Source organism: Podarcis raffonei, chromosome 15, assembly GCF_027172205.1.
Source record: "Podarcis raffonei isolate rPodRaf1 chromosome 15, rPodRaf1.pri, whole genome shotgun sequence".
Taxonomy (NCBI): domain Eukaryota; kingdom Metazoa; phylum Chordata; class Lepidosauria; order Squamata; family Lacertidae; genus Podarcis; species Podarcis raffonei.
Genome location: NC_070616.1, coordinates 30427272 through 30440022, shown reverse-complemented (window position 1 = coordinate 30440022; position 12751 = coordinate 30427272).

Below are 12751 nucleotides of genomic sequence, written 5' to 3'. Positions count from 1 at the left end.
TGTGTGTGTGTATGTAAGAATATAGGGGCAAAAGCCAAGTTCTCCTTGTGGAATGTCAGCTGGGGCTGAACCGAAATTGCTCAGAACATGTTTATCTGAGAAAATGTATGAGATTCTTCTTTTCCTACTTCTCCCAACCCCTAGGCCACTTCGTGGAATTTCCTCTGAATATTTCCCAACATTTTGGGGGTGGTGATGGCTGAAATTCCACCCCACCCATGGAACTCTGTGTGGTCTGGGGCATGGTGCAGGTTGCAAAATTGTAGTCCGCCTTTTCATACACTTGTTGCTGCTGCTGCTTGCATTGGTCATAGGTGGGGGACTTAGTGGGAAATAATCTGTGCTACTACCATAATGAATGCCCCCCCTAAAAAACTGCTGCAGAATTTTCCCTGTCCCTGAAGAAAGCTGGTGAAATGACCTCGACACAATTTCTCTGCCTGCGAATATGGTAGTGAATTTCGATAAGCCATTTCAAACAGCAGCAGTAAGCAGTACAGTATATGAATTATTAGAATAAATACAATTTGCACCCGGCTCTAATTTCCACCAGTTGATTTCCAGCATGGAATTATTTCATTGTGATAATTACTTATCCCTAGTAATGAATGCATTGGTGCTGGTGGAGAGGTATTCAGATATAAATATGAAATGCAAATACATGCATATTCTAATTACAGACCTTTCTCCTGCATCACATGCAAATGAAGTGACTGTTATTTGTTATGTGCTATCTGGCGTGAGGGTGAAAGCTCAGGAAAGTAATACCTATTTAGTTTAGCAAGATTGATAGCACCCCCAAGTGCTCATTAGTGCAAATAAATTTACACTGGAAACTTTAGTCTGGCATGGTACAACAATTTGTGCTATGAAAATGGAAGTCCTGTAGCAAAAACTAGAGGCCAAATCCTCAGGTGTGTGGATTATTTATTATTATTTATTTTATTTATTAAATTTGTATACCGCCCTTCATCCAAAGATCACAGGGCAGTTCATAACATAAATTACTGCTACTTCTACCAGCATTACTATTAATATATATTGTGCTATCATCATATATGACATTTCGCAGCATAATAATATAGAAGAATGAGTCCCATGTTTTTCATAAGCTCAGGCCCAGAAATGTTTGGGTTCTTGCAGTGAGCTGTAAATACAGATGGTCAAAGTGGAAGTTATCGCAGAGAGGTAAAAACTTTGAATGAACATGCTTTACCTCCTTGTGTTGCTGAGTTTGCAAAAGGGCTACTAGCTAGAGTCATACAACATCACATACAATTTTACAAATTGCCAAACATTCCAGAACTTGAATTCGATTTCAAATGTTGAATTCTCTGATTTTTCAACATTAGATCCTAATTCTTTTGGATTATCTTAAGCAGTAACAGACACAGTGCTTGAGGAATTTTATATTTTGCAAATTCTGACCTGATCTGCATTCCCTCAACTAATGTGTGGACCGGAACTTTGTTATCCACTGAATTTTGATTTCTGAATATTCTGATGCAGTTTATGACTCAAAACATGTTTCGGGATACATATGTGTTTTCCGGAGGAGAAAAACACCATTAAAATGTGTTAAAATGCATTTCTGAATTAGTCTATGTATTTTAAATAATGGAAATAATAATCTGCATATAACATTTAAATAAGTCAATATATTTTATGCACATTATGAGGATGATTTAAATTATATAGATTATTATTTAAACTACATAGACTAATTTGGGGTGTATGGGGTGTTAGGTGAAGGGTGGTACACCTGGTAGGGGAATACATCATGCTCCTTCTGGGGTAGTTTGTCCACCTTTGGTTCCCCAACCTGCACTCAGCTTTGACTTGTGGCAACTAGGAGCTATCAGTACACGACAGAAACCATACCCCAGGAAACAACTTCAACTGCTGTTTCAAACCAGGTGAGAGTAACTTAAGGATCTCAAACAGGTTTCAGCAGATTGAGTGGACAAGGCCAATAGTGGGTCTAATGGTCAAGGAAGCAGTCTCTGCACATTCTGTAGACAGAAGTGATGGGAAGATGGGGCTCATCAACCTAGGAAGGTAGCCTGTCTAGGAGGAAAACTCTGATCCTAAACCTCCTAAACCTTTGTGGGATATCTTCAGGAGAAGAGAAGACTAAGGAACAAACCCTACACTGATCTGGAGTGGAGTCCCTAAGATGGTTGGATGGTGCCTTGCACGCCTCCTTCCAGCAATTCCTGCAGTCAGGCTGGTGCCAAACATTTTGCTCTGTTTTCCTTTGGTCCACATTAATGAAGCTGAGAGGGCAGCCCAGGACCTGCATACATACTGCCCAGGTTTGTGCTCCTTGGAGGTCACTTGGGTGCTGTTAACACAGTGGTATGAATCCACCCCCAGTGGTGCACTCCATTGTCTCAAGTCAATGGATGGACAGATGGATGCCAGCAGCAACAATAGGCTAATTCAGAACCAGGGGGAAATGGTTTATGAATGCACACATGAGAAAGTGAAATAGACTAGCAAAAGACAGATTCTTCCATGCCAAGTTGAGCATTAGCTTGTTAAATACAGTGACTTGAATCCAAACATGGAGGTTGTTACAGGGATCTTTAGCAGCAAGAATGGAATAAAATGGGGCTGAAAGTGGCTGGTCTTTCAGCAGAGCTGATGGAAGAGGCCCTGCTGTCCCATCTCTGTCCTCTCTCACAGCCTGATGGAATAGCTGCTATAGGTGACAAATGAATGAGGAGCTTGATACAAATGCCTGTGAGAATTAAAATAAATACTTCCTAATTAAAGAGTGGCTTCCTCCCTCTCCCTTTGTGATAGATGTTTGCCATTTGACCGATACTGAAAATAAATATGAGAAGACTCTCCAGGGCTCTAATATTTTGACTCATCCTAATTTTTTTTCCACTAAAGAATTTATTTCAATTTTTCGAAAATAAAATAAAAGGATTTGAAGTCATTTTGCCCATATTTTGAAGTTTGCAAAGCCTATGTGGTGTTTGGTAGTGTGCGTTGCCTGGATTTTTTAAGGCTATTTTAATTAACATGCAGAATAGCTGAGCCCGTGAAAGATTTCTGTTCTGGAGTAGCAGCTCACACTGTTAGCAGAACATTATCTTGCTTAGCCTAATCGCCACTAATGTTGCTCAGGAAAATTAAATGAAGACATTAACACTTCATAATACTTTAGGTGAAACTGATTACAGAAAAAGCAAACGACCGGGCGGTTGCCGGAGAGAGAGAGAAAGTTGCAGAGAGGAAGATGAGCTCTTCGATAATGGGATCTCTCCAGATGAAACAAAGAAGCAAAATTAGCAGGCTTTTGTTTCAAGTTGCCTTTTTATGTCCGTCTATGAAGTTGCCTCTTGCCACTCTCAGCAAGGATGGAAGCAAGCAAAGGTACAGTAAGAAGGATGTGGTCTATCAATGGCCACCATCTACTGTGGGACTTGAAGGAAGAATCTGAGCTAGCGAATGGAAGCTGAACAATAAGGACCTCCAGTGGGGAACTGTTGACTCACCAAGGGTTAATAATAATAATAATAATAATAATAATAATAAAAATAATTTTATTTTTACCCCGCCCTCCCTGGCCAGAGCCGGGCTCAGGGCAGCTAACATCATAAAACTAACACAGTGTACAAAAAACATAAAAACATAAAAACAGGCTATCAGTTAATTAAAATACATCTTAAAATTAGTTCAGAACAAATTAAAATCTGGACAGATGGCAGTCCACAGGTAAAATTGAGAGTGGTTAATATTCTCCAGGGCCAAATGTTACCATTGGTCTTATAAAAGTCCTGTGAGCGGGCTAGGAGGCCTCTTTAATGCTTGTTCTTATACAGAAAGAAAAGAATCAGAATGAACCCCGACCAAAGGCCTGGCGGAACAGCTCCGTCTTGCAGGCACTGTGGAAAGATGTCAAATCCCGCAGAGCCCTGGTTTCTTGTGAGAGAGCATTCCACCAGGCCGGGGCCATGGCCAAAAAGGCTCTGGCTCTGGTCAAGGCCAGTCTAATCTCCCTGGGGCCTGGGATTTTCAGAGTGTTATTATTTGCAGACCTTAAGGTCCTCCGTGGGGCATACCAGGAGAGGCGGTCCTGTAGGTATGAGGGTCCTAGGTCGTATAGGGCTTTAAAGGTTAAAACCAGCACCTTAAACTGACACACTTCTGTCTTCCTCCTATTGTACCTCTGCTGTCAGAGTCAGTATGTCCCTGAATCAGTTATGTAGTATGGAGGGGGAGGGCTGCTGGGGCGACTGACCCAGGCACATTTTGTGGGGAAGCACACTGCTCATGCAATCTTCCCTGGGCCAACCCTGCGCTGCTTTGTGAGGCTGGCTTGGGGAAGGTGGTGTGAGGACATGCACCCTTCATTTCCAGCCTTACCCTCAAGGGACTGGGATCGAAGGGTGCATAGATCTGTTAGAATTCCTGCTCCATGACTGCAGTCATAGGATTGTTGTCTTTCGCATGACGGTATGTGTTTTGACTCCACAGAGTGGGAAGTGATGGAGACAGGATGCTTGTGTTACTGTCTTCTGTGAAGTGGGACTATTGTTCTTTGTTCTTTTTCTCTTTGCTGTCTGATGCTACAGAAAGAGGGAGCCATGTTGCAGTACTCTGTGTTTATACAGTATGTAAATAAAGTAGATTAGCCAAAATACTGAGTTGCTGAGGTCTGTCACGCATGATGTGCAAACTCTGCAGATCCCTAAGTGTGCTGGTGTCAGTTGGCATCGGTCGCTGTTATGTTCAGGCTGAAGAAAGCTTATGAAGCTCCCGAACGATCGACCAGGAGGGAGGGAGCATGCCAGTTGGGCATGTGTCTCTGCCAGGGTCCTACTCGAGTGTAGGCTGAACTCCTGATAGGATCTTCTTCCTCCTTCTGAGTAAATCCATGCTTCTGAGAATGCTGGCAATAGCCTCTTTTTGCTATTCAGTTATTGCTTATTCAGCCGATTAGCTTCCACTATTAAAAAACAAAACAAAACAACACAAAACACAACAACAACTGCCTTCTTTGCCACTCACTGTGGGCTTTGCTACTTACTAACCGGGCAGCAGCTGATTATATACGGGGAGTAGGAATACTTTTTACACCATTCTCCAGGAGTTTGCTTTTTTCAAGACGTGCAATGTTAAATAACCTTCCAAAAAAAAAAGGTGGCAGCTGAATCAAGCTTGTCAAAAATAGAGTCATAGCATGCCATTCCACACTTCTTTTTTGCACTTGAAGTACTTTAAAAAAGGACATATTGCAAAAAAACCAAACCCAACAACTTAGTTTAAAGCAGAAACAAAGTTTAAAAATGTGGCCTGTTGTTTCCTGGACAGTTTCATTAGATTTATTTTCATTATGTGTCAGATGGCAAGAGTCTCAGGGGAAGGAGGGGCCAGCCTTTCTTTAATTATTAAATGTTTATTTTATTTCTCACAGACACTTCTACCAGGCTCCTCCTTCAATTGTCACCTATAGCAGCTATTCCATCAGGCTGTGAGAGAGGATAGAGATGGGACAGCAGGATCTCTTCCATTGGCTCTGCTGAAAGATCAGCAACATTCAGCCTCATTTTATTCCATTCTTGCTGTTAAGTACAAAATCCCTGTAACAAACCCCATGGTTTTTTGGATTCAAGTCGCTGTGTTTTACAAGCTAACCCTGGGCTTCAGATGCATTCTGAAGACTTGTCTATTTACCCAGTCATTTACTTAATTGTTGAGAATAAACTTCCTCCCTCAGTGGACTGTATATGATGTTGATGTCTTCTTGCTCTTGTTAGACTTAGATACTTTTATATTATGTTTATATTGTTGCACTGCACTCTGGGCTTTTGTGTGTGAAAAGCAGGCTAGAAATCTCTTAAATAACAAAGTAAAATAAATAAATAAAACAATTTCTCCTCAAATAGCTGGGTTTATTTATTTAAGGCATTTTTATAACAATCAATCATTACCATTTCTAAGTAGTTTCGTGAATTTGAGGTTGAGCAACCTTTTTTCACCTGCTCTAAATTCATTTAAAACAACAACAACAAACGTATCATAGTGTAGACAAGTTCTGGAGATTTTCTGTCACTGGAAGATCTGTCGAACATAGGCAGCCCACACAAAGGTATCTTGATATCTTGACCCCATGAAAATGCAATTAATTTTCAAAGCCTTGCAGGGAGGTATTTCAAGATCCCTCATATTCATAATTTGGTGACTGTGTCCTTGTGTCTGTATTGACTTTTCTACAGTTAACATCTTCATTCACCCTTCAGTATATTGTACCTGGCAGGCGGTGAAGAGGTTTCCTTTATAGTACTCTAGATGATTCCCCCAGTCCCTTTACCATGCTGCACATGTACTCAAAGGCTCTTCTCTGAAACCCTGAAAAATGGCTGCCAGCCAGTGTTAACTTGTTCTGAGCTACTAGGGCCAATAGCTTGAATTGGTATAGCATCCAGTCCACCATCCTACTCTCACAGTGGCCAATCAGCTACCTGTAGAAAGCCCTCAAGGAGGACTTGCGTTGAACACCACTCTCCTCACTTGTGATCCCCAGCAATTGGCGTTCAGAGGCATATGGCGGTAGAACAATAGCTTGTAGCTATTGCTAGCTTTGTTGTTGTTGTTTAGTTGTTTAGTCATGTCCGACTCTTCGTAACCCCATGGACCAGAGCATGCCAGGCACTCCTGTCTTCCACTGTTTCCTGCAGTTTGGTCAAACTCATGTTAGTAGTTTCGAGAACACTGTCCAACCATCTCAGCCTCTGTCTTCTCCTTCTCCTTGTCCCCTCAATCTTTCCTAGCATCAGGGTCTTTTCCAGGAGTCTTCTCTTCTCATGATGTGGCCAAACTATTGGAGCCTCGGCTTCAGGATCTGTCCTTCCAGTGAGCACTCAGGGCTGATTTCCTTCAGAATGGATAGGTTTGATTTTCTTGCAGTCCGTGGGACTCTCAAGAGTCTCCTCCAGCACCATAATTCAAAAGCATAAATTCTTAGGCCATCAGCCTTATTTATGGTCCAGTTCTCATTGCTAGCCTTATTCTCCACAAATCTGCCTATTGGACAGAGATGTACTATTTCTCTGTTGCTTTGTCACCATTTCCCTAATAATGCCCTTGGCATGTTCTGTCTGGAACCCCTTCCTTTGGCTCCCTGACATCTAAGCAAAGGTGGAGCCAGCAATTCAGCACCTGTGACTTATCTCATCCTCCTACACCATCATGACCCCAAAGGCAGAAATGTCACATGTATAAGACTAGCAGTTTGTAGATTGTTTTAACCGGAAGTCATTCCTTGGCAAAAGAGCCAGCTCCTGACCCACCCCCACCCCCTTTTGCTAGCACAAAAAGAGCAGATTCTCACCACTGTGAACTTGCTGTCAAATCCTCCAGCAGAAATAAAGAGGTGGTAATACAGCACAGCCTGGAAGGAGGGAATGAGATTAAAGGCAAGCACTGGGGAACTCAGAGCTTGTGGGAAAAGAGGGGGGTGGGTAGAGAATTGAACAAGGTTTCAGTTGCCTGTAAGAAAAGCTGACAGACACAAGCCTTTGAGGTTGTTAAAATAAGAACCCTCATTACATCATGCTGTTATAATGAAAGCGAGCTTGGCAGGTTCTTTAATTTGGACTAGGATATTAATTTTTCTTTTGCTCTTAGAGGCCAAGCTAGGCAAGTTGGCAGGTACCTGATGTGTGCTTTGTGGCTCAGAGGTCTTAATTTACTGAGGGGAGATAGGTTGTTAGTGGGTGTTTTTCCACTCTAGAGTCTGGGATGGCAGTGAGCAATATATTTCATATGGACTGGCAGCTTGGTTAAGCTCCTTAATGAGCTTCATCATTATACAAAGCTAAAGACAACTGCATCATTTCCGAGCACATTTTTTTGTGTGGTCTATCAGCGTACCTTTGATAGAGATGGGAAAGAAAAGTGGTTCTGTTTACATTTAAAGATGAGCCTACCTGAACTCAGAAGGGCTAAAGGTACTTTCCCCTCCTCCAGTGAAGCACTAATCACTTCCTTGACTCACCCGGTCAACCCCGTATGGCTAGCTCTAAGAAGCCAAGGTGGGCAGGGGTCAAGGGAGCAAATGGTTGAATGCACTTTTTCCAGCACTTTGTCCACATCCTCAGGCCACAATAATCAAGTACAGATGAATCAGATAGTGCTCTGGAGCCCTCCATTTGACTTGCTGTAACTGTGGCATCCAACTCTTTCTGAAACTGAGCGGTTTTGTCCTTAAAGTTCCTCACAAAATTGTTTACAATAAGCTGCGAAGGGTGTCAGTGCAATGTTTTCTTGGCCACATGAGAAAAGTCCATTCACCACTCAGAAAAGCTCTTCCAGACAACTATTTGCTGATGTAATGGTGGCAGAGAGGTAAGCTTTCTCCATCACTGCTGTTACCAATGATGTAACCTCACCCATATTCGGCCAGGTTCTGACCAAAATTTTCACCACCTGCGTTCTTAGCTGCCAACCCTCCTGTTGCATTGCATGCAGCTTACTAGAGTACCAACATGGTCTATGTGCTCCACAGTGACATATTGTGTCAATGGTTCTACAAATCTCAACATTCCACAGTGAGACAAGAGGGTTGACATGTGTGCCAGCCATGTCAGTCAGACCCCCTCCCTGAGTATTTTAGGGATCCATCAGATTCCACAAGTCTTTGAGGGCAGAGCATCTTAATGCTCCACCCCACCCCAGAGAGTGGAGTAGCCACATATTCAGCCCAAATCTCACCAGGGATTGAGTCGTCCATGGCAACAGACTCACAATGAACCCACCACCCCACCCCAATCAATGGAGCATTACTAAAATGTCCAGTGGAAGCCACCCAGATTGGCTGGGGCAAATAATATACCATCATTGTTATTGTTATTAAGTTGGTGTTTTGTCCGGCCATATGTATTAGGCCAGTGATAGATTGAGATAGCCCATGGCTGTCATGAGATCCTGTTTGAGGCAGCCTTGGCATGGATATTGAAGTCCCCTAACTTTTGAATTATGGTGCTGGAGGAGACTCTTGAGAGTCCCATGGACTGCAAGAAGATCAAACCTATCCATTCTGAAGGAAATCAGCCCTGAGTGCTCACTGGAAGGACAGATCCTGAAGCTGAGGCTCCAATACTTTGGCCACCTCGTGAGAAAAGAAGACTCCCTGGAAAAGACCCTGATGCTGGGAAATATGGAGGGCACAAGGAGAAGGGGACAACAGAGGACGAGATGGTTGAACAGTGTTTTTGAAGCTACCAGCATGAGTTTGACCAAACTGTGGGAGGCAGTGGAAGACAGGAGTGCCTGGAGTACTCTGGTCATCAAGAGTCGGACATGACTAAACGACTAAACAACAACAAAACACCACTGTGAAATGGTTCTCTAACACTACAAATCATGCAAAAAGTGTGTATATTGGGGGGAGGGGAAATCACCCTAAATTTTGGTGAAGGTCTTTTTAAAAATTGCTAACTGTGGAAATGTGGAGAATTGAACTTTAGATGGGAAAACTGAGACAAACCAAATCTGACAGATTTATCCACCCCAACTTTTGAAAGCTGTGAATACCCTTATACCTCTTGTACTATGCAAATGTCCTAACACATTTCTCAGATTACTCTGTTCTTCCCTTACACAGTAACTTTCAATAATAATAAAAAAAATATGGAAGGGATTCAGCCAGCCACTGACTTTTTAACAGAAGAACCCTCCTTCCTTTCATTTTACAGCTTCTTCAGCTCTCTCTTGTCCAAAAGCTAGTTTATTTGGGGAGACTTCTACATAGCTGCATATTTCTTTTGCTTTGGGAACTAAGACATGCAATATTCATTGTTTCACTAATTTTATGTTGTATTCTTCTCTCTGGTTGATTTTCATGACATACATTTCTGTACATCTCTATGCACGTCAGTTGCCTATGAGACTTTCTCCCATGTAAGGATTGCATATATAGTATTGGTACCCTAAGAAGTTTACCAGATTTAAAATTTCTATCTACTTGCAGGAGCTGTACTAAAGCTGACACTCAGCAATAGGAAAACAAACAAGAATTGGTTCCCCTCTGTGTGGGAGGGGATGTAACAAAATAGGAACCAAGACCCGATGAAATATGGCTTTATTTGGCATTAATAACATTTGTTTTGTATTCTTTCTGTATTAGGTTGTTTTTTGCTGTAACATCTAATTCATGGTGTGGCTTTTGAGAATGTACTTTATTTTATGAAGTGATGGCTGTGAACCCTGGGTGGTTTTTTTGGTACTATCCCCCCACCCAACACACTTTTTAATTTACTGTATTTCATATTATTATTATTATTAATAATAATAATAATAATTTTTTATTTATACCCCGCCCTCCCCAGCCAAGGCCGGGCTCAGAGCGGCTTACAAGCAATAATAAAAACAAGATGAATGATTACAACTTAAAAACAAAAATAAAATACAACATTAAAATAATAGAACATTAAAATATTAAAATGTAGCCTCGTCGCAGGAGGAGAAGGAAAAGAAAAAAGAAAGAGAGGGAGGGAGGGAATCAAATTGGCTCCAAGCCAAAGGCCAGGCGGAACAACTCTGTCTTACAGGCCCTGCGGAAAGAAATCAGATCCTGCAGGGCCCTGGTCTCATGAGGCAGAGCGTTCCACCAGGCCGGAGCCAGAGTTGAAAAGGCGCTGGCTCTGGTTGAGGCCAATCTAACTTCCTTAGGGCCTGGGACCACTAGGGTGTTGTTATTTATGGACCTTGAGGCTCTCCGTGGGGCATACCAGGAGAGGCGGTCCCGTAGGTACTAGGGTCCTAGGCCGTGAAGGGCTTTAAAGGTCAAAAGCAGCACCTTAAATCTGACCCTGTACTCCACCGGGAGCCAGTGCAGCTTGAAAAGCACTGGGTGAATATGCTCCCATGGCAGAGACCCTGTGAGGAGCCTCGCTGCAGCATTCTGTACCCGCTGGAGTTTCTGGGACAGCTTCAAGGGCAGCCCCGCGTAGAGCGAATTACAGTAGTCAAGCCTGGAGATGACCGTCGCATGGATCACTGCATACTGGATTGTTATTTTAACTTCATAATAAAGAATTGGAAATCAAAAGAAGAAAAAGAAAACATACTAACATTAAGCTGCTTTCTGGGGGTGTAAATTAGCAGTGGCCCAAAGCTTTTGGCAAATTTTGTGTTGGTACTTTCAGAGTGCATGTGTGCCCACCCCATACACACACACACACACACACACACACACACACACACACACACACACACCATCCTTAAGCTCCAATAGCTTTATGGCTGCTTCAAGACACAGCAAGGCTCTTTTTAGATTTTAAAAGGAGCAAAAACTTGCAGAAGTCTCTGCTGCCTTCTATGATATGGTAGGTCCTTTGGCACAGAAAAATATATAAATTTATACAAACTCCTCCCCAACCCCACAAAAAAGTGGCAGAAAGTGTGGATGTTCCACAGCTGAGGCAGCATCCTTGGAAAATGGAATTTGCCCTTACCCCAGTCCAAATTACTCTTTTACTTTAGATTTGCCCTTAACTACAAATATTTGCAACAAAAATTGCTCTTCATAGGGTAGAAGTGCACTGGAAGCTATTTTCCAATCCCTTGCACTGTAACATGACTCACTAGACATCAACGATTCCTGAACATGTTTTATTCAGCTTTGCCAATGAAATATTCCACGACTTCTGAAGGCAAACTTTATTTCCAATGCTTTGACCGTATTGAGAAAACTTTCCGGCATCTCAGTCTCAGTTTGGCCCTGTACAGTTTAGAGCATACTTTACTTCTGAGGAATTTTTTAACAGGAAAAATTCTGGACTGTTTGATTAAGGAACAAAAAAAAATAATACAAAACACTCTGTGGGACCAGGCAGCTGTGATCCTGCAAGAGGAAGGGAAAGGAAGTATTAAAATATCAGGCTTTGAAACAGGGTTTTCTGATTCCACCATCTGCACAATTTAAAATAGTTTCTGCAAGCAGCAATTTCTACCACTGACCACCCCAAAGCAGTGTGTCTGTGTGTCTCTGTGTGTGTGTTCAGTGGTGGAGCTTCATGCTCTGGCACTGGGGGGTGGAGAGCAGGTGGGGGCGGGGCGCCCAGTGCGGGAGCAGCCATGATGGCACCCCACCAGGATCGCGCTGCCGGGTGCTGTGCGCTCCCCCCGCACTCCTCTTCCTCCGCCACTGTGTGTGTTTGTGTAAATTCACCTTCTACTTGGCAACAACCTTTGAGGCTGTTAATGATTTAGTGCTGACAAGCTTTGCTGACAAGATAAACCAATAGTCTTCCATAACAAAAGTAACACTATGGTGCTAATCTGTGTGAATGTTCCTCCAATATCATCTCAGCATCATTCCACTGATATGTGGCTGCACTTGGAGCACTTAGCCAGAGACAGATTTAAAGAGTTGTGACTGGTTCGGTCCTGCTGGGTGCTGAGTCTTGGGGGCACTGCAGAGGACTCTTCAGCTATGATGTAGAATGGAAGGTGAGAGATGAGGGCACCGAATTTTGGTGCTGCACAAGGCGCTGCTGAAATTTGAGACCCCAAAATCGGCCACTGACATAGCCTTGGTGGCCAAGTATGATTACCTGCCTTACACTACTTGGTGACTTGGAGCTAGGATAGCTCAGTTGGCAGAGCACAAAACCCTTAATCCAACGATCATGGGGTCAAGCCCCACACTGGGCAAAAAGATTCATGCAGTTCAGGGGCTTGGACTAGATGACCCTTGTGGTCATTACCAGCTCTACAATTCTATGAGCCA